The 27974-nt window shown below is 50.0% G+C and overlaps 1 long non-coding RNA gene across 1 annotated transcript; it reads right to left on the bottom strand.

The window, feature by feature from the left end:
• Positions 1 to 918: 918 nt before the first annotated feature.
• LOC129397820 (uncharacterized) lies at positions 919 to 26664 on the bottom strand. Its single transcript, XR_008625441.1, has 4 exons — positions 19183 to 26664; positions 15634 to 17858; positions 3719 to 3917; positions 919 to 3367 (listed from the first exon to the last, which is right to left on the bottom strand). It is a non-coding gene; the product is annotated as an uncharacterized LOC129397820 (long non-coding RNA).
• Positions 26665 to 27974: the final 1310 nt, after the last annotated feature.

Raw genomic sequence — 27974 nt, forward strand, 5'->3', positions numbered from 1 at the left:
AAGGCAGAAGGATGGACAGGGAGACCCTGAAGATGCTTCCGCAGGACCAGAGAAGGAGGCAGCGGAGGCACAGCAGTCCCTCCCCGAGGCTTTCTTTGAGCTTCATCCTCTGGAGGCCTTGTCGGAACCTACGGTGACCCTGAAGCAGGGGCCATGTCCTCACAGACATGCCCAGGTCAGCACTGGGCCACAGCTCTATTATTTAAGTGTTTCATAAAAGAGCAAACCTCCGGGGCTGGAAGAATGACCGGGATCCTGACTCTTCCTGCACAGGAAATGAAGTAGCTGTGTCCAAGCCCTGGCTTGACCTGCAGAGGACTCACCAGCTCTGGCAGAAGTTTCCCAGCCTGAGAGGGCCCTGCTGTGGCTGAGATGATGACACCTGGGCCCAGACTGGGTCCCTCCCCTCCACACGGAGCCAGGACCCACCGGTCCCTACACCCACTGCTTGTGGACTCTGCAGCGATTTTACTGTAATTTCCTCGTTGTTGCAGTTAATAGCATTAGTTTGTTAATTACTGTATATTTTAAAAGTAAGACGAAAGGGAATTCCCACTGGAGACTTGTTCTTGGCTGAAACAATGTGATATGAGGGAAGGAAGAGTGTTCACGGGTAATGAGCTTGCCCTGCTGCTTTCTGTTCCCTTGACAGTGCCTGGGGCCAGAGATGGGGCTGCCAAGGTGGGAGGCAGGGGCCCCCCACAGAGCCCAAGCCCATCCCTGGAGGGAGTCCTCTGTAGCACCCCACTTAACTCCAAAACCTCTGCCCGGGTCTTCTATCCCCAGCCCTGCACTATTGTCAGAGGGAGGCTTCAAGCCTCTGAGGAGGAGGGGTCTGCCTGAGGAGCCCTGGGACCGAGGGAACCAGACCAGAGTGAAATAAGACACAAGGAAACCTGGCCTGTGACAAGGAGCATTGATTGAGTAGGATGGAATTTTTATTAGGAAACAGCTGGAATTTGGGGAGAGGCTGCTACATTTAAATTCAGCCTGAGACTGCAGCCCTAGAGGGGAAATGGGAGTTGGGCGGGTGCGGGGGCGGGGGGCGGGCAGGCACAGGTCTTGGCAGAGGCAGGAGCAGCAGCTTGTGGTTGTGCACAGAGATCTGGCTGAGGGGGACAAGCAGGGCCTGCCATTGAGCCCTGACGCTGCTGTCAGGGCTGTGGGCTGGGTCAGCTCAGAGGAAGGGTGCCTTTGGTAACTCATCCAACTGAAGGGGGTTGGTGTGTGCTCCTAAAGCCCTGCATGTTCAAGTTGCCCCCATTCTCCCCACCCAGAGCCATAAGGGAATGGAGGCTGGGGCTGAGCCCCAGGACTCAGGAGGAGTTGGGGGCAGAGGCCGGAGAAGAGCGGATAGGGAGAGAGAGGGAGGAAGGGAGAGAGACTTAAGACAGAGAAGGATGGAGGACTGAGAAAGAAGTTCATACAATCTACAGGAGCTGATTAAAATCCTGGAAGAAAATGTGATGGAAAGACTTTCTATCTTTCTATTGAGACATTTAACCTAAAAGAAATGAGTTAAATAATTTATACAGAGAACGAGTGAAATTTGCTTTGATCAAATTAAAAAATATGACTCTGGAAGTAAAGTGTCCGCCGCGTCCTTTCCAGGCAGCAGAAAGAGCTGCCGAGAAACAAAATGACAAAGACATAAAAATAACTAACCCTAACCCGGCGAATATTAGCACCATATTTTTTGGGAGATTACACGGCATCACCGTAGGCCAAGCAGAGAAATCCTCTCTAAGCACCAACAGGAGAGGTTTTGCTCATTGAGGAAGCCCCATAAAAGCCAAAAAACAGATAAAATTTTCCTTTGCAAAAGTGATCCGACTTCACTCAGGGGTTGGCCCAGAAGCCACAAGGGATCAAGTTAAATTTCCCATTTGTGCATTTCAAAAAAAGAAGAAAGCCGCTCAGCTCCCCTCCCCAATTCTGTGTTTCTTGAAGATTATTCCTCTCCCATTTACCACCCACCCACCCCCCCACACACACGCACCTGCCCTTTCTAAAAAAAATCCGGCAACACCTCATTCCATAAAAGTAAGTGTTGCGTTTCATCTCCTCTTAGGAAACATCACGGACAAGCTCCAAAACTCACAAGCTATAAGCATAAATGCCAGTGACTTAACCTCTTAGAGCCTCAGTTTGCTACTCTTTAAAATGGGGCTAGCATCCACTGCACAGAGTCATGGTGAAGATTAAAAGAGATGAATAGAACCTGGCAGATGGAATATTCAGTAAGTGTTATGAACACTATCTTCCTCCTCGACCTAAAGAAATATTCAGCAAGTATAAACCAAAATGCCAGAGATCTCTACCCCAGCTCTACCCCCACCTGGAAAGCCCATGGTGGGAAACCATTAGTCCAATCCTGGAGAAAATATTTTAGCTTCACGGACAGCAGTCTCTCTGACTTTGGGGGCCCACTTGACTTAAAAAACCACTTTTGTTTCCAAATAGCTGGGGAGAACATCCACAGATTAAAAGCAAGGGCTTCAGAGTCAGTACCAGGTTCAAATTCTGACTTCACCACTTACTTAGCTGTGTGACCATGGCCAAGTTAGCTTAATCACTCCAAGTTTTACTTCATCTGCAAGATGGAATAATAATGGACCAACTCTTATGGGATTGAACAAGATAAGGGATGTAAACAGGGTACCTACTGTAGAGTAAAAGTTCAATAAATGACAACAGATATTATTTTTTGCAATGACCTTGGGAGAGACATTCAAGGTCACTGTGATTTTTCTTCTCAAACCTTCAGTAATGGTTTCTGATCCCCAGATGGGAGGAGGGCCTAGCTGGCCTCTGTTCCGGCTGCACCACAGGAAGGACTGTGGTCAGCATTGGAGCCACCTTTACTGCTTCTCTGACACACCCCGGTGGCACTGAGCAGGGGAACTAGGATGAAGGAAGGGCTCAGCCCACTGACGCATGAGGCCTGGAGGAAGGATGGGGAAGGTTAGCTTGAGACCGAAGGTGTCATCAGGAAGCTGGAATGGCAGCCTTCAGATTTCCAAAGGTCTGGCATTTGCCAAAGGAAGGCTGAAAGTGAATATGAACTCCTACTGAAGAAGCTCTCTTTGCAGTAATATAAAAGGCTGCCTCCATAGCCAGTGAGCTCCCTGTCCCTGGGAGTATGTAAATAGAGCCTGAGGGCAATACAGAAGGGCTTTGAGCATCCACTGAGGATTGCAATAGGTGCTCTCCGTGTGGCTGTCAGAGTCTACCAAGAGGGCTCCGAAACTACTCAGCCTGTTTGGTCTCAGGTTTTCTGCTTCTGCCTTTCTTCTCTGTGATCCTCCTTCTTTTCCTTCTCTATGGAATTATCTTCCTTCTCCCCACCGCATCCCTCTGAGGACCCCTGAAAAAAGCAAAGACCATATGGAGATAGAGTCTGTGCATATTGCCGGTTTGTTTGGTTGAATGGTGTGAAGATGAAGGAGAGTCAGGTGATGGAGAGGCAGGTGATGTATGTATGTGTGTGTGTCTGTGTGTGAGAGAGAGAGAAAGGGAGAGATTGGAAAAGGAGGAAGAAGAAACAGAGAAAACAGGGAGATACAAAGAGAGGAAGAAGCAAGATAGAGAAGAGCAGATGAACAGAAAAAGGGGAAAAAATCAGAGAAAAATGCTGAGGAAGAAAAACAAAAATGAGAGACAGGCGATTGAGGGAAGGAGAGCACAGCTAAGGTGGAGAGTGGCGGTAGCCCTGCACCTGCAGCTGTTGGTGCAGCTGGGCGGTGGGTGGGCCCAGAGCACACGCGTGTGCATACAGAAGTCGAGCCGCTGAGCCACTGTCAGTGCAAGAATGTCAGCCCTGGGATGGGGATGAGCCGGCTTTTATCTCTTCCGGCTGTGCAGGATTTACAAGCTTTTGAAACGCAGGATTAATAAGAAGAGGCCGGTGTTTTAATCTATAATGGAACAGAAAGTATCATTATTGTTAAATAATGCACAGCCTGTCGTTTATTAAGAATTAATGGTTTATCGAGTGCTCAGGTTGCTGCAGCCGCCTCTGCCCTTCCAGGCCTGGGCTCCTAGCCACTGGCCTGGACTGACTGGCCACGAGCAGGCTGGAAAGGTAGCAGCCAGCTGGTCAGCCTGGGATGGAGAGGCTCTGGCTCTGGTTCAGAGGCTTGGCCTCTCTCAGTGGTCCACCCTTGCTCAGGCTGGGGGTGGGAAGGGCTAGAGTGGAGGGAGAAGTTATGGGGTGTGAACCCCACCTCATTTCTTCAGCCTGGATCCATCAACCCCTTCTGAGGAGACAAAAAAAGAAGCATCCTCACCGCATGGGACCTACCCATTCTGCTTCTTTTTCTAAGCCTATAAAGTTTAGTTTCCCCCTCTCATGTTTAGTCCTCTGGAGGTGGTGACAACACAGATGCAGGGAGACAGGAGTCCCTTCTTTCTCCTTCTCCCCTCTGGATCCTGGAGTGATGGATCACACACTTCCCAGAAGGAGAAACAGAAGCATCTGCAAAGGCACCCTGGCGAGAAGGGAACCACATTTCCTGAGAACTTTCTCTGTGCCAGTTGTTCCATAGATATCATCTCACTGTAATCTGTATCATCACCCTAGGTGGTACTATTGTCTCCATTTTATAGATGGAAAAACTGAGGCTTGGGGAAATTAAATCATCTGCATAAGGCCACAATACAGATGGCAGAACTGGACTATACTATTTTATTTCAAAGCCCTTTTCACTCCACACATTGGGGCACCTGCTCTGGGCTTCCCCGTTGTCTCAAAATGAATGACCTCAGAGACAGCATTTGAGAATTCCTAAGGGTCTCTGCATCTGTCATATGGAAATGCAACTACAATGATGCACCAAGCAACAGCAGACCTAGCATCTCCACCAGCCAGGAAAACAGAGTCATGGATGGCAATCCAGGAGCCTGCCACTCCACTCAGCACCACAACCGGGCTCCATTCTTGGGCTCTTGTGACACAGAACTCCCTGCCCTCCCCAGTCACCAATCTGCATGGTTTGGGTCTTCAGCCAGAAATACTCAGGTCCAGACACAGAAGCTGACCATATGCCCACCGTATCTGAGGCAAGAATCAGAGCTGTGTGACTTTGGGGAAGTTACTCAACCTCTCTGGACCTCTGTCAAATAGTAATAATGCCTGCCTCAAAGGATTATTGAAAGTACTAAATGGGGTCGTCCATGAAGGAGTTTGGCACAGACTCCACCGTGAGCACTCAGTGTTGATATTGAGGAAGAGGTGTGGCATTGATTCCAGCAGGAGAGTTCTCCCGCTACAGCCCAGCATTTCTCACCTCATTCATTCAATCCACAAACACGTGTGAGCACGGACTATGTGACAAGCACACACCTCCTGAGCACTTGTGCTGGGCATAGAGGTGAGCTAGTCAGAGGCTGTGCCTATTTCCCAGACACTCTATCCCTCATCGTACCCTTCTTAACCACCCTCTCTCCCACGCCATCCTTCTTCATCTCACTCAATCTTAGCTCCCATCCCAATTTCTCATCTCCACCTTCTTCCTGCATCCCATGCTCCTCTCCACCTTGCACCTTCCACCAGCTCCCTCCCTCTCCCCATCCCAGCCTCTTCTCCATGCGCAGGTCTCTACCTTCCATTTCCTCCAACTCATCCCTTCCTCCCCCGGCCTCATTCCCGTCTCCTTCCTCATTCCCCTTTTCATTTCTCCATCCCCAACCTGGACTCCACTCCCATCCATCCCCATCTCACCCCAGTCTCCCACCCGATTCCCATTCTAGTCTTTCCCTGCCATTTTTCTTCTTTACCCCATCTCCATCTCTCCCTTTCCCCAGCCCCAGCCCCAGAACTCCAACCCTTCTGATTAGAGGGGCCCAGTGGAACCCATGGGGGAGGGGACACTGCCCCCAGAGGCCACTATGGGAAGGTGCATTCCAGGAGACGAACCCCAAGTCCCCGAGAGCTGGTGCAGCCCCAGAACCTGCAGTTGGCAGAGTCGGGGAGGGCGGCGACTGGGCAGCAAGCAAGCTCCTCGCTCCCTGCCCCCATCCGTCCCCCTCTCCTCCGGGCGGGCCACCACGCTGGGACCTCGGCCCACAGCCCGGCTCCTCACGCGGCTCCTGTTTTATTAACCTGACTGTCGGGGCTCTCGCCACTGAATAGGGCCTGTCGCGGGGGCTAAGGGGGTGGGGGGGCCTGGGCTTTGCCGTAGATCACCATGGAAACGGCAGCCTCGGCCAATCAGTGGACAGGCAGCACCGAGTGCAGCAGGCAGCTTGGTCTCCGAAGCCTCGTGCAGCCGCAGGCTGACTCCTGCCTGACAGGCCTTCCACAGCCCCTGCGGTGGGAGAGGATAAGAGCGGGGACAAGACCCTAGGAGAGGGGGCAGACGCGCAGGAGTGGTGGGTAGTATGAGGCCAGGGGACACTGAGGGTTGGACTAGAAGATGGGAAGAGACTGGGGAAGGGGATCAGAGACTCCTGGGGTGGGGTTTTGGAGGAGCCCGGGGCAGGGGGCTGCATTTCTCCCCAGCTGCAGTTCTCTGCCTAAGCCAAGGTTTCTCAGCCTCAGCACTATTGACATTTGGGACCAGGTGCTTCTTTGTTGTGCGGGCTGTCCTGTGCACCGTAGATTGTTTAGTTGCATCCCTGGCCTCTACCCACTAGAAGCTAGCAGCATCCCCCCACCCCTAGTTGTGACAACCAATGTCCCCAGACATTGCCAAATGTCCCGTGGGGGGAAAAAACCACCCCTGGGTGAGAGCTACTGGTCCAGGCACTCATAGGGCAGTGGTCATTGTTTATGTAACGTGCTCTCTCTGAGCTGGCTTCTCTAGGGAAGAAGGAAGGAGGAAGAAGAAGATGAATAGGAGTGGGAGTGAAAGAGAAAGGAAGAGGAGGAGGAGCAGGAGGAGGGAGCCCAAGGCAGGGTTCCAGGTGGGTGGGAGAGCCTCTGGAAATAGGGATGTAGGAGAGAGACGCCCCAGGAGGGAGACATAGGGCTGCCATTTTGTGCTGCAAGAATGAAATAAAGTAAGGTTCCTAAATGCCTTTCCTCCTGGAGTTCCTTCTACCTGCTACAGCCCTTACCAACCCTGCTATAGAAATATTGTCTTTCCTTCAGGCCCATATCAGGCACCACATCCAAGAAGCCCTCCCTGATAATCTCAACACATTGAATTTTCTTTTTTTTTCGTTTTCTTTCTTTCTTTTTTTTTTTAAGATGGAGTCTCACCCTGTCGCCAGGCTGGAGTGCAGTGGTGCAGTCTCAGCTCACTGCAACCTCTGCCTCCTGGGTTCAAGTGATTCTCCCACCTCAGCCTCCCCAAGTAGCTGGGATTACAGGCACCCATCATCATGCCCGGCTAATTTTTGTATTTTTAGTTGAGGCAGGGTTTCACCATGTTGGCCAGGCTGGTCTCAAACTCCTGACCTCAGGTGATAACGCCTGCCTCGGCCTCCCAAAGTGCTGGGATTACAGGCGTGAGCTACCACGCCCAGCCCTCCTCCTTTTTTTTTTTTTTTTTTTTGACAAGTCTCATTCCATCGCCCTGGCTGGAGTGCAGAGGCATGATCATGGCCTACTGCAGCCTCGACCTCCTGGGCTCAAGCAATCCTCCCACCTCAGCCTCCCGAGCAGCTGGGACCACAGGCACGTGCCATCATGTCCAGCTAATTTTTAAATTTTTTTGTAGAGACAGGATCTCTCTATGTCACCCAGGCTGGTCTTGAATTCCTGGACTCAAACGATCCTCCTGCCTTGGCCTCCCAAAGTTCTAGGAGGTGTGAGCCACCATGCCCAGCCCAGATTGAATTTTTATTTTCTCCAGGACTGCTCGTCACTTTGCTTCTACCTCCATGCTAGTACTCAGCACCTTGGTTCACCTACTAACAATAGTTCCCTTTAGTGAGGGTTTCCTGTGTGCCAGATGCTGCAGCAAAGGCCTTAAGCATGCTTTCTCATTTAATCCTCCTCACAGCTCCCTGCATCTCCAGTACTATTATCATTTTACAGATAAGGAAACTGAGACACAAATTAAGTAACTTGCACAAGGTCACTCACCCAGTTAGAAATAGTAAAGTGAGGATTCAAGCCCAGGTTTTCCTGACTTCGGTGCATGTGTTTTAAGCCTCTGTTAGTGTCCATCTCCCCCATTAGATTCAAAATCGCTGGCAATGCCTAGCACAGTGCTGGCGAGTAGTAGGCACTTGAGAGCTGTTTTGAATTGGCTGGTGGTCTCTGGAAAGGTCTGCCTGGGCAGCTGAGAAGGCGGGACTGAATTGGCAGTGCCAGGGTGTTGAGTGCCCTCTAAAGGCCCTCAGGTTTTGCTGGGGCCTGGATGAGCTGGGCCAACCTCATGAAAGGCAAATGCCACTGAGGCTACATCTCAGCCACACTACCTTACTGGGCCACCTTGGGTCTCTGGACTGACCTGTCCCTCAACCCCATGGATGCTGGGCCATGGCCCCCCCTAGTGGCCAGAGGGTCATGGTAGCGGTGGTGTGGGGTGGGAGTGAGGGCAGTTGGAGATCTCACAAACAGCCCAGTAGGCTTCCTTCCCTCTGAGCCCTATTCCTAGGTTCCAAGCTCTCTGAGGAATTGGAGCCAGATGCCTCAGGAAACTGTCATTGTGGAGCCTGGCCCCTAACCGAGGCCGAGAGAATGAAGCAAACCCCCTTTTCCCCCATTACTTCCCTCCACCCAGTAAGAGCCCCTTTCCCTCCTGCCCCATTTGAAATGAAGGGGGTAGTGTTGGCAGACAACTTCCATCACAGCCCGCCTCCCCCCAGGGTTGATTCCACCCCCATCCCTGCCTTACATTCCACAGAAAAGGGTTTGAGGCTGAGGGGTGTCTGACAGGAAGCATCGCATGATGCTGCTTCCCACCCAGGTTAAGGTTTTGATCTGGAATCCAGGAGCTAGAGTCCCAGGGGGCTTACATCAGAGCTGCTCCCCCACCCCAGACACGCATACACCACCCGCCTCCCCCAGGAACCTGCAACACACGCACCTCAGCTTTGAAGGCAGGGCTCCTGACAGGCTGCCGTTCCCATGGCAACCCCATCCCAGGCTGCCCTACCCAGCACTTCCTTCCACCCCCCTTCCTCCACCCTGAACCCGCATCACCTTCATTCATAGAACAAGAGCTGCTTCACATTGGCAAAGTGGACACCCCTTCCCCCAGTTCTCTCCCTTTTTTTCTTCCTCTTCTTATTCAATGGAGAACCCAAAACCAGAGAGAGAGAAATGGATGGCAAGAGTAGGACTAAGGTGGATGAGGGGTAGGACAGGAATGGGAAGGAGCCATGGCTCAGTGCCTTCTGCCAACCTGTGGACCCCCCAACCCCAAGGCTCCAGTGTCTACTCTCATTCCCAGCTCTATCTCTGTGGAGATCCAAGACCTAGCCAGGCTGTCTGATGGCCTTATGGCTCCAAGCATAGCAGGGCCAGGTCCCAGCCTCCAGGCCCAGGTCTCCAGCCACCAGCCAAACTGTAGCTCAGAGGCCAGGTGCAACAACTGGGCTCTGGAACTCAGCCCAGGAGTACTGAGGCTGCTCCTGTCCCTAACTCTGGTGCCCCTCCAGCATAAGACACTACCTTGCAGAGGTCACTGGGGAGTGAGGGGACTCTAATTTACAGTAGGATTGTGGGAAGGGCTAGAGGGGAGTCTCAGACTCCAGTCCTAGTTAAACAATGCAACTTCTCCTGCTGGGAGAAGGAAACTTGGCTTTTGGACCATTGGCAGGTGCTGTTGGAAAGTCAGGACAGGCATCAATCCCATCTCTGCAGGAGGTGCTGAGCAATGGTCAGCAACTCAGCTTCAGAATCAACCAGCCTGGATTTGAATTATCATGCCCTAATTTATTCACTGTGTGATGCCTACCTTCTCCAAGACTTGCTTTCCATATATGAAAAATGGAGATAGTAATTATATATAGGTATATGACCAATATTTATAAGCTCTACCACCCTTCCAGAGACAGTGCTTGAGATGTAATATCTCATTTAATCCTCATAACAGCCCAGTGAGGTAGATATTATTATTACTATATCTAGTTTATCCTACAGAGAGGAAACTGAGGCTCAGAGATGTTAAGGTGGTTAAGGTGACCCAGCTATGGGACTTTTTCTTTAACAAACAGGGTCTTGCTATGTTGCCCAGGCTGTTCTCGAACTCCTGGGCTCAATCAATCCTCCCGTCTCAGCCTCCCAAGAAGCTGGGACTACAGGTGTGCAGTACCACTGCCCCTGGCTAGGAGCAGAGCTTTTAATCCCAGGCCCTATAAGAGAATGTATGCACAGTGTCCAGCAGCTGCTAACTAACCAGTAAGTGAAGATTTTCTTATTAGTGAGGTTCTAGGCCCTACATTGGCCTCATCTCTCATTTCCCTCACTCTGGGGATATACAGCCTCCACTGGCAACCAAGATTGTGAACTTACTGGGTGAGAGTCAGGAAGGAGCCCAGGCTTGGTGAGATTGAGGATGTGGTATGGAAGGGACCTAATTTTGTGGCTGTGAGAGACCATCTCTAGCTGGCCCTTCAACTGTGGAAATAGAGCAAGAGGGTGAGGCCTCCGGGAGGCAGTGGCTTGTCCAAGGTTACCTGGTGAACAGACAGCTTCACTCCTCCTCAGCCCCCCAACCCAACCCTTTGGACAACACATCAAGGTCAGAAGCCTCTGAGGATTAGAATCTCTGGAGAAGGGTGGAGAGGTGTAGAGGGGAAGCAATATTTGTACTAAAGGGGGCTGTCCTGGAGCTCAAACCCACACAACCAGACTTGGAATCCTCACCTCCCTTAAGGCTCACCCCCAGCCCCTCCAGCTTCCATCCACCCCTTCCCCAAGCAGCCCCGCCCCTCGAAGAACCTCGGAACCCTGGGGCCTAACCATCTCCCCCCATCCCCCATCTTGAGTGAATGGGCCGAACAAACAGCATTGTTCCCTACACAATGGACACAAAGAACTTGGGAATTCACAGAATGGTCCTGAATTTCTGCTTCCTTCCCCTCCAAGCCCTAGAGAGATCCATTGTCTGTAAACTCCACTTAAAATATGCACCATAGCTCCAGCTGGGGAGCCACTTAAGACTTGCGGAAGCTCCTCCTCCCACCCCCACCCGCTGCTTTCCCTCCTTCCTAGCCCTTTCAGAGCTAGGCAGAAAGGAGGGGGAGCAGCAGCCACCTAAAGTCCCTGATGGAGTCTGAAGCTGGGAATGACCCTGTCCACCCCCAAGTTCCTTAAGTCAGACGCTTATCTCACTGGGTCAGACCCAGCACCACTCAGCACCTGGGGCTCCCATTGTTACAGCTGCGTTGGGGTTGAAGGACCTGGTCAGCTGGTGGACTACTAATCACAGAACCTTGAGGCTGACATGAAGACTCCCTGGGGCACCTCCCTCTATTCTCCTGTCTGCTTACAGACCCCCAAGGACAGGGAACTCACTACCTCCTAAGGCACCTGTTCTACCCCTGAAACTTCTCATTCTTATAAGACCTTCCTTAGAAGGAACCCCACCCACTTCTCCTTAACAACCCACTTCTTCACCTCCCTGCTCCTATGTTAACATGGTCTTCCTCTGCAATGTGACAGCCTCGTGGAATTTGAAGGCTGCCAATATATTTTGAATATACTGAATATATTGAATATATTGAACATAGAACACATTTGAAGGCTGTCAATATATTCCCCTGTATAAAGGGGATACAGATAAGTTACACAGATAAGATAACAAGCCCTCAGGCTGGGAATGTGACTCATGCCTGTAACCCCAGCACTTTGGGAGGCCAAGGCAGGTGGATCACTTGAGGCTAGGAGTTCAAGGCCAGCCTGTCCAACATGGCGAGACTCTGTCTCTACTAAAAATACAAAAATTAGCTTTGTCGTGGTGGCGGGCACCTCTAGTCCCAGCTACTCTGGAGGCTGAAACATGAGAATTGCTTGAACCTGGGAGGCAGAAATTCCAGTGAGCCAAGATCGGGCCACTCTACTTCAGCCCGGGCAACAGAGCGAGTATGTCTCAAAAAACAAACAAAAAATCTCAGATAACCAGCTTTCCCAGAGGGTTGTAATTCTGGTGGGAAGTCAGATACTAATATCAGATAAGATAATGCATAATTACTAAGTAAGATAAGAAGTTGACTATAGGAACTTGGTAATATGAAAGCATCTAACAAAGGAAACTGATCTAGTGTAGAAGGTAGAAGGGTGACCCACCGTAGGCTTCCTGAGAGCTAAAGAAAGTAGGATTTGGCCGGGCACACTGGCTCATGCCTGTAATCCCAACACTGTGGGAGGCTGAGGTGGGTGGATCACCTGAGGTCATGGGTTCAAGATCACCCTGGCCAACATGGTGAAACCCCATCTCTACTAAAATACAAAAATTAGCCTGGCATGGTGACACATGCCTGTAGTCCCAGCTACTCAAGAGGCTGAGGCAGAAGAATCACTTGAACCTGGGAGGTGGAAGTTGTAGTGAACAGAGATTGTGCCACTGGACTCCAGCTTGGGTGACAGAGTGAGACTCCATCTCAAAAAAAAAAAAGGCCAGGCACGGTGGCTCACGCCTGTAATCCCAGCACTTTGGGAGGCCAACGTGGGCAGATCACCTGAGGTCGGGAGTTTGAGACCAGCCTGACCAACATGGAGAAACCCTGTCTCTACTAAAAATGCAAAATTAGCCGAGTGTGATGGCACATGCCTGTAGTCCCAGCTACTCAGGAGTCTGAGGCAGGAGAATTGCTTGAACCCGGGAGGCAGAAGTTGCGGTGAGCCGAGATCGTGCCATTGCACTCCAGCCTGGGCAAGAAGAGAAGAGAGAGGAAAGAAGAGAGAGGGGAGGGGAGGGGAGGGGAGGGGAGGGGAGAGGAGAGGAGAGGGAAGGAAAAAGAGAAAGAAAGAAAAAAAGAAAGAAAGAAAGAGAAGGAAGGAAGGAAAGAAAGAAAGAGAAAGAAAGAAAAGAAAGAAAGAAAGAAAGAAAGAAAGAAAGAAAGAAAGAAGGATTTAATTCCTGAAAGAGGGGAGGAAACAGTATGCAGGGTGATGGGATCCGACTGTGCAAAGATCCTGTGGCAGGAGGGAATCCATCTTATTCAAGGACCTGAAGAAACCAATGGGATTGGAGGCCAGTGGGTGGGGTTGTAAGACTGTAGGTCTCAGTGAGGAGGTTGGCATGATTCTAACAGCAATGGAAAGATACAAATGTGTACGTGCAATAAAAGCTAATTGACATTTGCCTCAGAATGACACAGATCCCTAGAGTCACTGGCCCAAAGCAATTCTTCCGAGCTTTTGCACTTGCTGTGCCCTCTGCCTGGAATGCTCTGTTTCCAGATTTTTTCTGAGGCTGATTTGTTCTCATCATTTAGGTCTTGACCCAAACCACTCGTCCTAAAGGAGCTCCCTCTACATGCACTGTTGCTCTCTATCCCTTTATCTTGTTTTATTATTTTTACAGCACTTTCACGATCTAAAACTAAATGTTAATTTCTTTGCTTTACTGTTACTCTTTCCACTCGCTAGAAAAAAAGCTCAGTATGGGCAGGAATTTTGCCTTAGCGACTACCACATTCTAGCATCGGCATTGTGCTAGCCCACAGTAGGGCCTCAATAAATAATAAATGAACAAATGAATGAATTACTGAATACACACCAAGATAAAAGGGCCAGTATTTACCCACAAACATACACATATAAATGTATGGTTATTCATGGGCAAGTGCATGAGTACCCACGGTGACTCAGAGATCTCCCTCGCCCACAAGGACCACCTCTCAAGGAGCCTTTTAGGCAATCCAGAGCCTGTACAGTTCATTGCCCTAGTCTAGCTAATCAATATACACCTCCTCTGGCTGGATGAGGACCTGCACAAGCAGACCTGCCTCAGGTCAGCCATTGGTTAATCAAAGACGAGGGTGGAATTTAAAGTGCCCTATGGAGGGGCAGTGAAAACAGATTGATCCATGTGGCCTGGACACAGTAAAACCCCTTACAGGCTCCATTTATTTCCCACCTCTCATCTCCCCTCTCCTCCTGGGGCCCCAGCCCATCTTCCACTGCTCCCCATTTCCCACTCTACTGGAAGTGGCTGAACCAGGCATTGTGTGGGACTCAGGACAAATAGATTAGAATTTAGTGGGATTTTACAGGGTTTGGGAATTTGACTAGGTGGGCAACATTTTAAACAAGCATTTATTGTCTTAGCAAGTACCTACTAAGTGCAAAGCTTGGCTAGGGACTGCCAGATTCATTACATAATAGCTGATTCAGGGCAGACTGTGAAAAATGATTTAGTCAGAAACCCTAAAGGTGGAATCCCTGTGTTCCCAAGGTACATGTCAGAGTGGGACACAGTTAATTCCCAGTTGGGGAGCTCTGGGATAGCTTACTAGAGTATCATTCTAAATAACTACCACTTTAATAGAGCATTTACTGTGTAAGCACATTTTACATGTGACCTTTCTGATTTAATCCTCACTCTTAAGCCTCTGGGTATGTGTGATTGCTATTATTATCCCATTTACAGATGGGGAGACTAAGGCTCAGGGAGGATTAAGCGAGTTGCCCAAATTTTCCACAGCTATTAAGCAGCAGAGTAGATTTTCAAGTTCAAGAGGAGACGCCAGAGTCCCTGCTCTGGGACCCCACCATGACAATGGCTATAGCTGTGCCTTGACGCAAAGGTAGGACTTACTTAGGTGGGAAGATAGGAGAAGTCCATTCTAGGAAGAGGACACAGTTTGAGAAAAAGCTGATAGGCAATGGTGCCAGAAGTTTTTCTGTGTGTGTATGGATTTTGTTTGTTTGTTTGTTTGAGACTGAGTTTCGCTCTGTGGCCCAGGCTAGAGTGCAGTGGCGCGATCTCAGCTCACTGTAACCTCCGCCTCCCAGGTTAAAACGATTCTCCTGCCTCAGCCTCCCACGTAGCTGGGATTACAGGCATACGCCACCATGCCCAGCTAATTTTTTGTATGTTTAATAGAGTCGGGGTTTCACCATGTTGGCCAGACTGGTCTCCAACTCTTGACCTCAAGTGATCCGTCCGCCTCGGCCTCCCAACGTGCTGGGATTACAGGCATGAGCCACCGCGCCCAGCCTAGATGTTTTTTAAAACTCTCTGGTAGCTGGTCAGGTGTGGTGACTCACACCTGTAATCCCAGCACTTTGGGAGGCTGAGGCAAGCGAATCACCTGAGGTCGGGAGTTTGAGACCAGCCTGGCCAACATGGAGAAACCCCGTCTCTACTAAAAATACAAAATTAGCCAGGCGTGGTGGCGCATGCCTGTAATCCCAGCTACTCGTGAGGCTGAGGCAGGAGAATCGTTTGAACCCGGGAGGCGGAGGTTGCGGTGAGCAGAGATTGCGCCATTGAACTCCAGCCTGGGCAACAAGAGCGAAACTTCGTCAAAAAAAAAAAAAAAAAAGAAAAATCTCTGGTAGCCTGAGGTCCTAGGAGATTTAAAACAACAACAACAAAAATAACAAAAACAAACAAAAAACAACTATTGCTGAATTTTTTCTCTATCTGGTCTTTAGGATATTAGCCCCAGGATGGATTCTTGCCCTGGGTGTGTCTTTCTCTAGTTCCCAAACACAATTTTATCCAAAGGTGGATGATAGGGGGTGAGGGTGCAGTATTTTTGGTGAATTGGTCTTCTCCCTACCCTGGCTGGGATGGGGGCCACTTGGGGACACTTTCCAGGCCCAGCTGGTCCTCTGCCCATCTGCATCCCTGCCTCCTGACTCATTTCATTCCAACCAATAGAGTCTTAGCATGCAAATTTAATGAATAGGCAAAGAAATGATTGGCTCATTTTCCCTGATGTAATAATGCCACTATTCAAGTAACTCCTATGAACCCTACCCCCACCCCAGTTCAGGGCATTTGATCATGTTCTGGCAAGAATCCCCAACTCCTGTTTTCCCTTTTTTTCCCCATTCTGAGTTAGCGAATCACTTCAAAATGCCCGACTCATCTCTCCAAGGGTGGGATGTCTGGAGGGCCAGGAAGCCACCCTTAGGCCTGAACCACTGCCATCTTTCTGGGAGGCCCCTTATGCCTCTGCGGACTGTTGGTAGCATCAAATCCAGGATAACAGAGCCCATTTACTAAGACGTTTTGCGAGAATCCATGTCCAAAGCCTTCCTGAAACCAAACCCCAGCATATCGGCTGTTCCTTTCAGCCCCTAATTTAGTAATTCTATTGAGAAAAAGAGATTGTGGGTTTTTTTATTTGGTGTGATTTATTCTTTATCATATAAATAATAATAATTTACACAAAGCTCATCCCCAAACAGAAGAGAATCTGTACATAAAAATAAACAAAAATTAAACTGAGCTGGGCCTGGTGCCCAGAAAACCAGCCAATTCCAAACACAACCAGGGGGAACAAATTCTCCAGGTCCTGGGAGCTCTGGGGCCTTGGCTGGAATTCTGGGTGGAGACTCTGGTCTGGGAAGCCATTGCCCTCTTTCCTGTAGATCCTGTGCCGGATGATGGCACCTCTGGCAGCCAACACTCATGGACAGCCAACCAGCAAGCTCATTGGGTTGGGAGGTGGGTGGGACTTGAGCTTAAGGGAAGAATCAGTTTTAAAACTCCTGGGCAGTGTTGCTTGCTTCTGGCTTCCCCAGGGGCTGTGAGAGATACTGTGGCTGGGGAGATGGGTGTTGGCCACCACCCAAAGGGGTGGAAGCTGCCTATGGCTCCATCTTTCTCCTGTAGCTCCTTAGAGGCATGAGTTGGACAGAGTACCCACTGGTCTTCTTTTCCCTTGGAGCTCTAGCCCCCTCTCTGGAGGCTCGTTATTTCTTATAGATATTGAAAGATGACAAGCAATCTTCTTGGCCATTGATTAATTTCCCTCAGCAGGCACTCTTTGGCTGTTCGAAACTTCTCCTTCACCACCTTCATCTTATTGCAGAAAAATATCTTAAGAAGAAGACTGCCTTCCACATTCTGGTTTCGTACCTTTACTTACAAAGGGAGGAGTATATGTGGCTTAAACTGCTGTTTGGTTTGACTGTAAGCCCCATCCTCCCATCCCAAGGCAGGGGTTAGATCTGCATTGGTCTATAGGTACACAGTCATTTGCAATTAGAGACTTTATAAATGGTGAAGTTGATCATGATAGTGAACGCGATAAGGCTAAGATGGTGATGGAGAAGATAAAAGGAAAAGGGATTTTGATAGCAGTGCTGAGCCTGCCCTTGTGTCTGGGGTGATTATCTGGCTTAGCCTGAAATGAGAAATTGTGAAGGTGGTGGTGAAAGCTAAGGTCAGGAGAAGAGGAAAGTGAAGGTAAATGTGTCCAGGTACAGGTGAAGCTTCCAGAGAAGAGAGGTAGCACAGCCCAGTGGTTAGGAGTCTAGATTCTGGGGCAGGACATTCTGGTTTCAAATTCTAGCTCGACCACATACTAGCTTAAGGAAGTATTTAACCTCTCTGAGCCTCAGCCTCCCCAGCTGTAAAACGGGAATCATAATAGTACCTGCCTCAGAGGGTGGCTCATGGTAAGCGCTGTATGAGCATGTGCAACCTAAGGTATAGGTGGGGTTACAGTTACAGCCAGAGGAAGGGCCACAAAGCACAGCAAGCAGCACTGGGAAGATTCAGGAGATCTCGATCAGGCCCCATCACAGTCCTGTGTGACTTTCCCCATCTGGGCCTCAGGTGCCTTGTCAAAGGAGAGTTGAAGTAAATAATATTCAGCCCTCAGAAAGTCCCCTTGGGCAGCAAAGCTCTGTATGCATGACTGGTCATTGTCCTGTGGGAACATCCAGCCCCAGAAAGGACTCTACAAGTCTGTAGGTCCAGGTGTAGATTCAGCAGGCATGCTTGTGTCAGGGGTCAAACCGAGGGAGTTGCTGAGCCCGTTGAAACAGCCTCCTTTTAGGGGTAATAGAAAGATGAGAGGTGAGTTCTTGCCTGGGAGAGGAGGCTCCAGCTGTCCCTCTCTCCAAGGAAGCTGCTGGGCTCCAAAGTACAGCCTGATGGGGCTGAGCCGCCGATCCTGGTTGTACTGTGACTGCAGCCATGTTGGCATCTGCTCCCAAGTTTGGGCACATGAGGGGTTTCACTACCAGAACCAGCCTTTTCCAGTTCTGCCCCTTGTTTGCATTCTTGAGTTTTTTCCTACCCCCTGGGGTTAAAGGACAGGAGGGATAGAAAGGGCACTCATGCCCTGTGCCAAATTAAATCTTTATAGACCCCCTTCTGTAGGCCTTGTCTAAGGATGTCAGAGCCCTCTAAAGCCCTCCAAGCCAACAGGAGGCTATCAGAGGCTGCAGGGCAGGAACTGGCCACAGGATGTTTTCCTTTTATTCTGCCCTAGAAGAAACCCGGCTTCAGGTTCATTGCTCCCTGAAAATCAGTGGTAAGGAATGGAGTTTGGCCTTCAGTACCCAGGGGGCTTCATCAGTCCCTCACCTCTTCTCCTGACAAGCCCTTCAGCCACTCTTCCACCTGAAGGAGGGAGAAGAGCCCTGCTGTGTCCTGAATTCCAATCCTGGGAACTGTCACTCACATGGTCTCTGGTCCCAGCCTGAATTTAATCCAAGAGCGGAGGCCTGCCTGGTCCCAATCAATCTAGGTACGGGGGATCATGGGCTATGTGTGTGCATTTGGTTGGTGCTTAGAAGATATAATGCAAATATTAGCAATCCACTTGAACTCTTACTCTGTCAGGCTTTACGCTAGATGTTCCACATGCATCACTTCACTGAATCCTTATTTCAGAGTAGGAAACAGGCTCAGAGAAGTTAGGTCACTTATTCAAGGTCACACAGTTAGAAAGCTTCAGAGTCTAGATTTGTGGACCTCTCTGATTCCAAAGGCTGTGCTCTTATTCACTGAGCTTTGCAACATGTACCTGGATGAACATGAGGTCTCCCGCCTGACACTCAGTTTACTAACAATGTGTGCTGAGGACAGTGTAGTGGGCCAAGGGGGGCCACCCTCAGGCCTCAGATCCACCTGCCCACCCATGATCTCCTGTCTACCTAAGAGTGTCCAGGGATACTCCCAGAAAAGCTGGAACAGAGCCCAGAGCCATGCCGATGCCTCAAGGAGGCAGCCAAGTCTTTGCTGAGTCTGCAAATCCTCATCTCTAGGCCCCCCATGAGCTCATTTTGAGAACCCCCCCAATACCTCTCCCAGCCCCTGCTCCCTCCATCGAAGTGACCCTCCAACCCCTCTTTCTTTTCTCTCCTACCTCCAAAGCATTCCCTGCAGCACCCCCAGGTTCCCTTCTTCCTGAAGCCCAGACCTGTAGGGTTAGACTGGTCCAGCCTGCAAATCTCCCAGTTGAGCTTCTTTTTGGGGTCACAGCTTCAGAAGCATCTCTGCATCTTGCCTGTACTTTGATAAATCGTATGAAAACCTGAGTCTCTTCGCTTCTCCTCTGGAACCCCCTCCTCCCTGCAACTTCTCTCTGCTCAGCAGCTGCACAATGCAGTCAGAGGGAAGGGGGTGGACTGGCAGAAACCAGCTTGTTTCTGAGGCTGGAAAACAGAACTGTAGGAAATTAACAGGCTGAGAAATGTCTGCTCGGCTCCGCGTTTGTTTTGCACCCTCAGTCTTTCTCTCTGCAGCTCTCTCCTCCTGCCCCTGCCCCTCTCCCACTCCCTGCCGCTCAGCGTGGGCACCTGGGGCTTGGCGGCTCTGTGTCTGGGCCTTGCAGGAAGGTGCATCTTGGTGTGTGTGTGGGAGTGTGTGCATGTGTGTGTGTGTTTCTCTGTGTGTGTTTAGGGATGGCAGACCTGCCCCTCCTTCAGAGGCAGCTTAGCCAGAAACGCCAGCGGCAGAGACAACTGTGCGGGTGGGGATGCTGAGCGCAGAGCCGGCAGAGCCCGCGGGCAGGCAGAGAAGCACCACACAAGAAATTGATTCCATTAAAAAGTAATCTTAAATTTAATAAAAGTTATGATTTGTTTATAGCCACAGAACCTACAGGCAAGAGGGAAGGGGGGTGGATTCTAGTGATGGATAAACAGAAAGAAAAAAAAAATAAGAGAGGGGGAGGGGAGGAGAGAGAGACGCTTAGGTTTGGATGGATGAGAGGATGGAAAGACCTGGGGGTGGGGAACGAGACCATTTTCTCTCCCTCAGATGGAAGAAAAAAGCCTGTGGCTGGATTCCAAAGAGGAAGCAAGAGTGAGGAGTGAGTGAGGAGATTCAAGGAGCTCTCGGGAGATGGAGCTGTTGGAGGGGGCTGGGGACATGCAGGCACGGCCTGGGAGAGGCAGATGTGCAGGAGGGACGGTCTGGAGCCCTGGGAGGGCAGGTAAGGAACGCAAAGCACCCATTCAGCAGTCAGACAGGCAGTCCTGGGTTTCCACTCCAAGTCAACCTCTTCCTAGCAGTGTAACTTGACTTCTCAGACCTTCATCCTTCTCATTTGCCAAATGGAGCCACAGAGATAGTGCCTACCTAACAAGGTGGTCGTGAGAATGAATGAAATTGTGCAGGTGCATCTCCTGGGTGCCCAGTAAAGGACAGCTCCCTTCCTGACCCTCCCCGGATGGAGGTCATTACCCCAACACTGCCCCTCCTGTTTATTTGCAAGCAATGGCCAATCCTACTCCTTTTATTCTTTTTGCAATGGAGGGGACTGAGTGGCCTTCATCTCCAATCTCAATCTGGAGGCTGGTTCTCCTGGGTAGTCGCATACTTTGTCCTTTGCCCACCTCTCTAGAGCATGAAGAGGGCATGGGCAAGGCGCTCTAGAGCCCACTTCCACTATGAGCTAAGGGACCATCTAGGGGACACATTCCCTCGCCTAATCTGCCACCCCCTACCCTGCTTTTTCTCTCTCCCTCAGCCTAGAATCATGTGTAAACACAGAGCTGAAATTCTCCTGACCCCTGAGAAGTGACCCTTGGGTGAGACTGCCCAGGTACAGCCCCTTGGCCACCATAATCAGGTCCTGTTGGGTAGAACATTTGGCTTTCAGGCAAGTCTCCTGTTGTTCCTTCCAATGAGCCTGGGCCCTGTCTCTAGGCCGGCTGGGAGGGAGCTAGGACCTGCAGGGTCAGCACCAGAACTGGTGATTGGGGCCTAGGCAGGAAGCCAGGACATCACTGTGAGATGCTATGTGAGGCGAGAGCCAGAAGATCTCAGCTATCCCAGAGTCCAGGGACTGAGAACCAGGAAAAATCGTCACAGCAACAGGAGTCTCCTGGGGAAGCAAGAAATCATTCTGAGGATAACACGGCCAGTTCTACTCAGTCATCTCCTCCTACCTGGGCTGCTTTTAGCAAAGTACCTCCACCTGAGTTCACTCTTGCCTCGTGGCATGTTAAAGGCACCTGCTGGTTGGAGACATTGAGGAAGACAGGACAGGTGGTATTAGCGTCTTCATTTTACTGATGAAGAAACCGAGGTCAGAAAGGGAAAGCTACTGTCCCCAGGCCACACAGCATGTAATATATGGAGGTGGAACTGAAAGCAAGCATTTAGACTCTGGATAAAGGCACCACAGCCTACCCTACTGAGTGTCACTCATCATGGCTACATGTACTGGAGGCCTTGTCACCACTGCTACCACCATGCTGCTTAGCTCCCGCTTTTTTTTGCCAATATCACCACCTCGGGCCCCATCACAGCGGCTGCTGGGCTCACACACACATCCTCTTCCAGGAAGGGCAGCCCAGTCTGGGATTCTCATGTCCTGTGTGGTTTCCAGAAGAAAGAAACTATAGCCCTGAAGGTGGGGCAGTGGCCTACAGACAGTGGAGCACAGTGACCTGCAGCTAAGAGGCTCTTGGCATTGCTGAGGGTCTGGCTGGGACTATGGATGCAATCTGGCCACCACCTCCAAAGGATTTCCAGACCTCTCCCGCTGAACCAAGACAGGGAGATGGATAGGCCATCCTGGGTAGGGACCTCCAGTGGGGCACCCTGCTGCTTCTCTCACACTCATGCTGTGTGTCCAAGACAGAAATGTCACCCTGCTGCCCGACCTCAGTCTGTCTGATGTCTGTTTTCTGGTTCTATTCTCTGCAAAGAGACCAGTCTAGCCACTCCCTGTGTAAAAGCCAGCCACCCTCCTCTTGTTGAGGAGGATTCTCTTTCTCCTCTTCTGCAGAGACTGAGGCATGGAGGGCAGTGTCTGGGATGAAGGGATCATTTAGGAAGAGGGCCTCCAGTAAGGTCTGATCTCTGCCGGCACCCTAGGCTGTGTTCTCAAAAGCAGATCCTTACAACTTTACGTGAAATGGTCCTTACCTCTAAGAGTTGCCTTTAGAGGTGACCTTTAGAAGGAGCCACTGTGGAGTCCTGACTTCTGTGTGACGTTCATTAATAAATCACCTTCCCCAGCCACTCCCCAGAGCTTGTCTTCCATGATGGATGCAGAAAAGGGTTCAGTCAGGGAAAGGAAACTAACATGGGCCAAGAGCCTACTGCGTACCAGGCTCACGCTAGAGGATTGACCTACAAGATGCCATTTGATCCTTGCAACAGCTTTGTGAGGCGGCTCTTACAATTTCCACTGGGCAGTTAAGGAAACAGAAAATTAGAGAGGTTAAGTGACTTAACCAAGGTCACACAGGAAAAAGGTGGCAGAACTGGGATTTGAACCCAAATACATCTGAATGGAAAGTCCATGCTCTTTCTACCCGGAGTGTCTTTCATCACTGGTTCAGCCCTAGGGATGGAGGGCTCCTTCACAGAAAAAAGTTCTCCACTCCAGCTTGGCAGTATTTTTCAAAATGAAAAATTCATACATATTTTGAGCCAGCAATCTCTCTTCTAGGAATAAATCCTCAAGAAACACTCATACATGTGCACTAAGTGTATTAGATGTTCTTGTTTGCGAAGCAAAATATCAGAAACAAACTAAATGTCCATCAGTAAGGGACTGGATAAATAAACTGAATGACTATGTAGCTGTAAGAAAGGAGGAGCGCCGGGTATGGTGGCTCATGCCTGTAATCCCAAGTTTGGGAGGCTGTGGCGGGTGGATCACCTGAGGTCAGGAGTTTGAGACCATCCTGGCCAACATGGAGAAACCCCATCTCTACTAAAAACACAAAATTAGCAGGGCATGGTGGCACATGCCTGTAATCCCAGCTACTCGGGAGGCTGAGCCAGGAGGATTGCTTGAGCCCAGGAGTTCAAGAACAGCCTGGGCAACATAGGGAGACCTCATCTCTACAATTAAAAAGGAAATTGGCCGGGCGTGGTGCCTCATACCTATAATCCCAGCACTCTGGGATGCCAAGGCGGGTGGATCACTTGAGGCCAGTAGTTTGAGACCAGCCTGGCCAACACGGCAAAACCCTGTCTCAACTAAAAGTACAAAAATTAGCCAGAGGTGGCCACGTGTGGTGACTCACGCCTGTAATCCCAGCACTTTGGGAGGCCAAGGCAGGCAGATCACTTGAGGACAGGAGTTCCAGACCAGCCTGGCCAACACGGTGAAACCCCATCTCTACTAAAAATACAAAAATTAGTAGGGTGTGGTGGCGTGCACCTATAATCCCAGCTACTTGGGAGGTTGAGGCAGAATAATCGCTTGAACCCGGGAGGCGGGGGTTGCAGTGAGCCAAAATGGCACCACTGCATCCAGCCTGGCCAACAGAGCCAGACTCCGTCAAAAAAAAAAAAAGAAAGGAAGAAAGGAAGAAAGGAAGGAAGGAAGAAATTAGCAAGCCATGGTGGCAGGCAACTGCAGTCCTAGCTACTCTGGAGGCTGAAGTGGGAGAATTGCTTGAGTCCAGGAGTTCGAGCCTTCAGTGAACCATGATCGCACTACTGCACTCCAGCGTGGGTGACAGAGCGAGACCCTGTCTATAGATAGATAGATAGATTGATTGATTGATTGATAGATAAAGATTGGTCTTGGAGCAAGGATTACATGATGAGTTGTTAGTAGGGACATTGGTTGCAACTGATTGCTGACTGTTCAGATAAACTCCAATGACCTTGTCTTCCTCCCCACCCCAAGTAGACCCACACCCTGTGCAGACTGGAAGCTCAGATAGACTACTGTCATTACACAGACAGCCTATGTAGCAGCAAAAAAGCTTTCATGAAACCTCAGACTGGCCCATCTGGAAAATCATCTTTGGCTGTGTGTTCTTTCCGATAAGTTATGTTATTCCTGCTTCACTGTTGAATGTCAGTTCAGTGATCCTAAAGGACAACCCCACCCCCATGCACACCTGCTTTCCCATCAGACTCAGTCCTCATCCCTGTAGTTGTGTCTCTCTCTAGGTTGTCTTTCTCTGCCTCTGTTTCTCCTTTTTTTTTTTTTTTTTTTTTTTTGAGACAGAGTCTCACTCTGCTGCCCAGGCTGGAGTGCTGTGGTGCAATTATCGGCTCACTGCAACCTCCGCCTCCTGGGTTCAAGCAATTCTTCTGCCTTGGCCTCCTGAGTAGCTGGTACTACAGGCATGTGCCACAACACCCGGCTAATTTTTTTTATATTTTTAAAGTAGAGATGGGGTTTCACCATATTGGCCAGCCTGGTCTTGAACTCCTGACCTCAGGTGATCCACCCACCTCGGCCTCCCAAAGTGCTGGGATTATAGGCGTGAGCCATCGCACCCAGCCTCTCTCCCTCTGTTTCTCTAAGTGGACTTAGAGTCTCTTAGATGCAAATGACAAAAATACAACTCAAACTGGCTTAAGCTTTTTTGCTCACATAGCTGAAAAGCACAGGAATAGACTTCAGGCATAGCTGAATCAAGGCGCACAGACATTGTCACCTGGCATCTGCCTCACTCCAACTTTTGGGTCTTTCTCCATTGTGTTAGCTTTACTCTCTGATAGCCACTTTCCAAGCAGTTTAAGAAGCTCCAGTCTTACACTGACCAGTGTGGCAAACCCGACAGAAAGAACCCACTCATCTTTCAATAGTTCAGCAAAAGATCCACTGCTAATATTATTGGATTAACTTTTTTTTCTTTTCTTTTTTTTTTGAGAAGGAGTCTCGCTCTGTTGCCCAGGCTAGAGTGCAGTGGCACAATCTCGGCTCACCACAACCTCCGCCTCCTGGGTTCAAGCAATTCTCCTGCCTCAGTCTCCCGAGTAGCTGGGATTACAGGCACCCGCCACCACGCCCAGCTAATTTTTCTATTTTTAGTAGAGATGGGGTTTCACTATATTGGTTAGGCTGGTCTCGAACTCCTGACCTTGTGATCCACCCGCCTCGGCCTCCCAAAGTGTTGGAATTACAGGCGTGAGCCACGGCACCCAGCCAGATTAACTTTTAATGAGTCACCGTGTCCTGGAGATGGAAGACACAGATTGACCAGGTCAAGTTACGTGCCCACCCTGGGATCCTGGGGTAAGATCAGCTTAGGTCACAGAGACAAGGAAGGAAGATGGGAGACTTGACTGTCTGACCATGACACTGACATCGGGGAGTTCTTCACCTTCTAGATCTCAGTTAGGTCTTATGAAAAACTGGGTATGGCATCCAGATCTGATTCTCTGCTGTTGGGACACTTGCAGTCTAGTTTCTTTTCATAGCCTTAGGCAGATGATCTGAATTAAAGCAGCTTCCAGATCTTTCTGTCACCACCACTCTCACTACTCCCCTATTTCAACTCCCAGTGGAGACTCTGTGGTATAGAGGGGTGAGGGAGGAAGAAAAGAGAAAGTAAGAGATGGGATGGGAAAGAAAGAGAAGGGAAGAACAACAGAGACAAAAACTCTGGAGCAAACCTCCAAGGCTGCACTGGTCCTGGGCCACCTCAGCCCCCATCTCCATCCCACCCACTGGCCCACATCCTCCACCTGTGAGTGGTGCATTGCGGCTTAGCTGTTCCAGACCCCCTGGCTGGGCTGGGCTCCAAGCTCTGCTGCTTTGTCAGGGTATCATTATCCCCATTCTGCATTGTCACCTGGAGGCTCTTTCTTCTTCTCTGGCCCACCCACCAACACACAGGTGCCTCCTGCCTGGCTTTCAGCTCCTCCTACCTGCCACCTTCTTTCAGGGCCCTTTCCATTGCCACATAGTCAGTGGCTCTGCCCCTAAGGGTGCCATCCCAGCCCAGGACCATTTTCCCTCCTCTTCTCTTCCTCACTGAGTTCTCCACCCTTTGTCTAGAGAGAGCCAAAGCCTCTGCTCTAAAGGGTTTCTTTTTTCTCCCTGGGAGGAAAAAGGTGAAAAAGGTATCCAGGGTGCTGGGCAGATCCAGATAACTGATCACTCCATGAGAACCAAGCACTCACCCGTGTCTGGTCTGCAATGCATCCACATTCTTCTCCACAGCTCAGAGTGGAAGCTCCTTTTCTAGTTATCCCACACTCAGGGCTTCTGAAACTCACCACTTTCCCTGAGTCCCTTGTCAATACCTAGTTTTGCAAATTCCACCTGGGTTTCAGGAGATCGCAAAAGCTTTGAGATCTGCCTGCAACTCGCTGTGAAAACCTTGGACAAGTCCCTTCCCTGCGGACTCCTGGGTTGTACTACAGTGAAGAGGTTGAATTAGATCAAAGAGGTAAATCCTAGCACACATGCCACCATTTCTCATCCAATGCCCATGGCAGACATTGCTAATCAACTACAGCACTCTCTTTTCAGGATGCATTCCAGGAAGCTGCTACTCATCATTCAACATTAGCTCATGACATGAAACATCTTTGCCACTCCTGGACTAGCTGATCTCTGAAGGCCCTTCTCTCATTGACAGCAAGGATTGTGTGGCCTGGTTGAATCAATATTACTTCTCCCTAGTTCCCACTTTTCCCTCCAGCTCATTCTTTTGATCATCCCCATCCCTCCCTCTCTCTCATCTTGCCTTGTTTCCAAGTCTCTGCCGCTGAGTCCATGTAAACCCTAGATGATGTCTGGGTCTCCAAGGTTCTGTTTACTGTCACTCAACTTCAGGCTCTTTGAAGGTTACATTTTCCAGGCAGTCACACTTACACATGTTGGGCGGTTCCGTGGCATTGGCTCAGGGGAGGGAGGCAGTGATCGAGACATCAGAGACAGTCAGAGGAGGAGCAGGAGGAATAAGACCAAAGAAATATTAAGAAAGAGATAACAGGATAGACAGACAGTGGGGCTAGAGTTAAATTTATGTATCAAGGCCATCCTGGTAAGAACAGGGAGCAGGAGTTTTAATGGAATTTATCCTGGACCCCCAAGGTCACAGTGGGAGGGAGGATCAGGGAGGACCTAAAAGCAAAGGACAAAGGGAGCATATAAATTAGTAGCTCAACTGACAAACATGAAAGAGGTGAAGGGATTCTTTGGTGGGGGAAACTATCAGGAGTTGCCATAATAAGATGGACTTAACCATGCTTCACGAGTGTAAAAGCATCCACTAGTTATTGATCAGAAGAGTTTGGTAGAGTCAGGCAGGTGCTGGCTAGCAGCCAATTAGAGGCTTAAAGCAAAGCCCAACCCAGGTTGCAGGACATGTCTTATCTCCTCAGAACTGCCTGGAGCAGTTTTAGAGTTTCAGGAAATGCTACCAACTTTATCAGATGGGCATGTGCACTGGTGGGGCATGCACAAGGGCCAACCAGCCAAGAGCGGAATGACCAGAAGAAAGCCCATGTGTCTGTGCACGGTGGCTCATGCCTGTAATCCTAGCACTTTGGGAGGCTGAGGCAGGAGGATTGCTTGAGTCCAGGAGTTCAAGACCAGCCTGGGCAACATAGCAAGAGTCTGTCTTGCTACAAAAATTTTAAAAATTAGCTGGGTGTGGTGGCGCATGCCTGTGGTCCCAGCTATTTGGGAGCCTGAGGCAGGAAGATCTCTTGAGCCTGTGGGGGTGGGGGCGTTCAAGGCTACAGTGAATCATGGTGATGTCACTGCACTCCAGCCTGAGCAACAGAGCAAGACCCTGTCTCAAAAAAAAAAAAAAAAAAAAGGAAGAAAAGGAAGGAAGGAAGGAAGGAAAGAAAGAAAGAAAAAAGAAAGGAAAGAAAGAAAAATAAGGAGGAGTGAAGGAGGGAGGAAGGGAGGGAGGGAGAAAGGAAGGAAGGAAGGGAGGGAGGGAGGGAGGGAAAACAGAAAGCCCTACATGCTATAGGTCTGGGTTC

The sequence above is a fragment of the Pan paniscus genome, chromosome 4 (genome assembly GCF_029289425.2).
Source record: "Pan paniscus chromosome 4, NHGRI_mPanPan1-v2.0_pri, whole genome shotgun sequence".
Taxonomy (NCBI): Eukaryota; Metazoa; Chordata; class Mammalia; order Primates; family Hominidae; genus Pan; species Pan paniscus.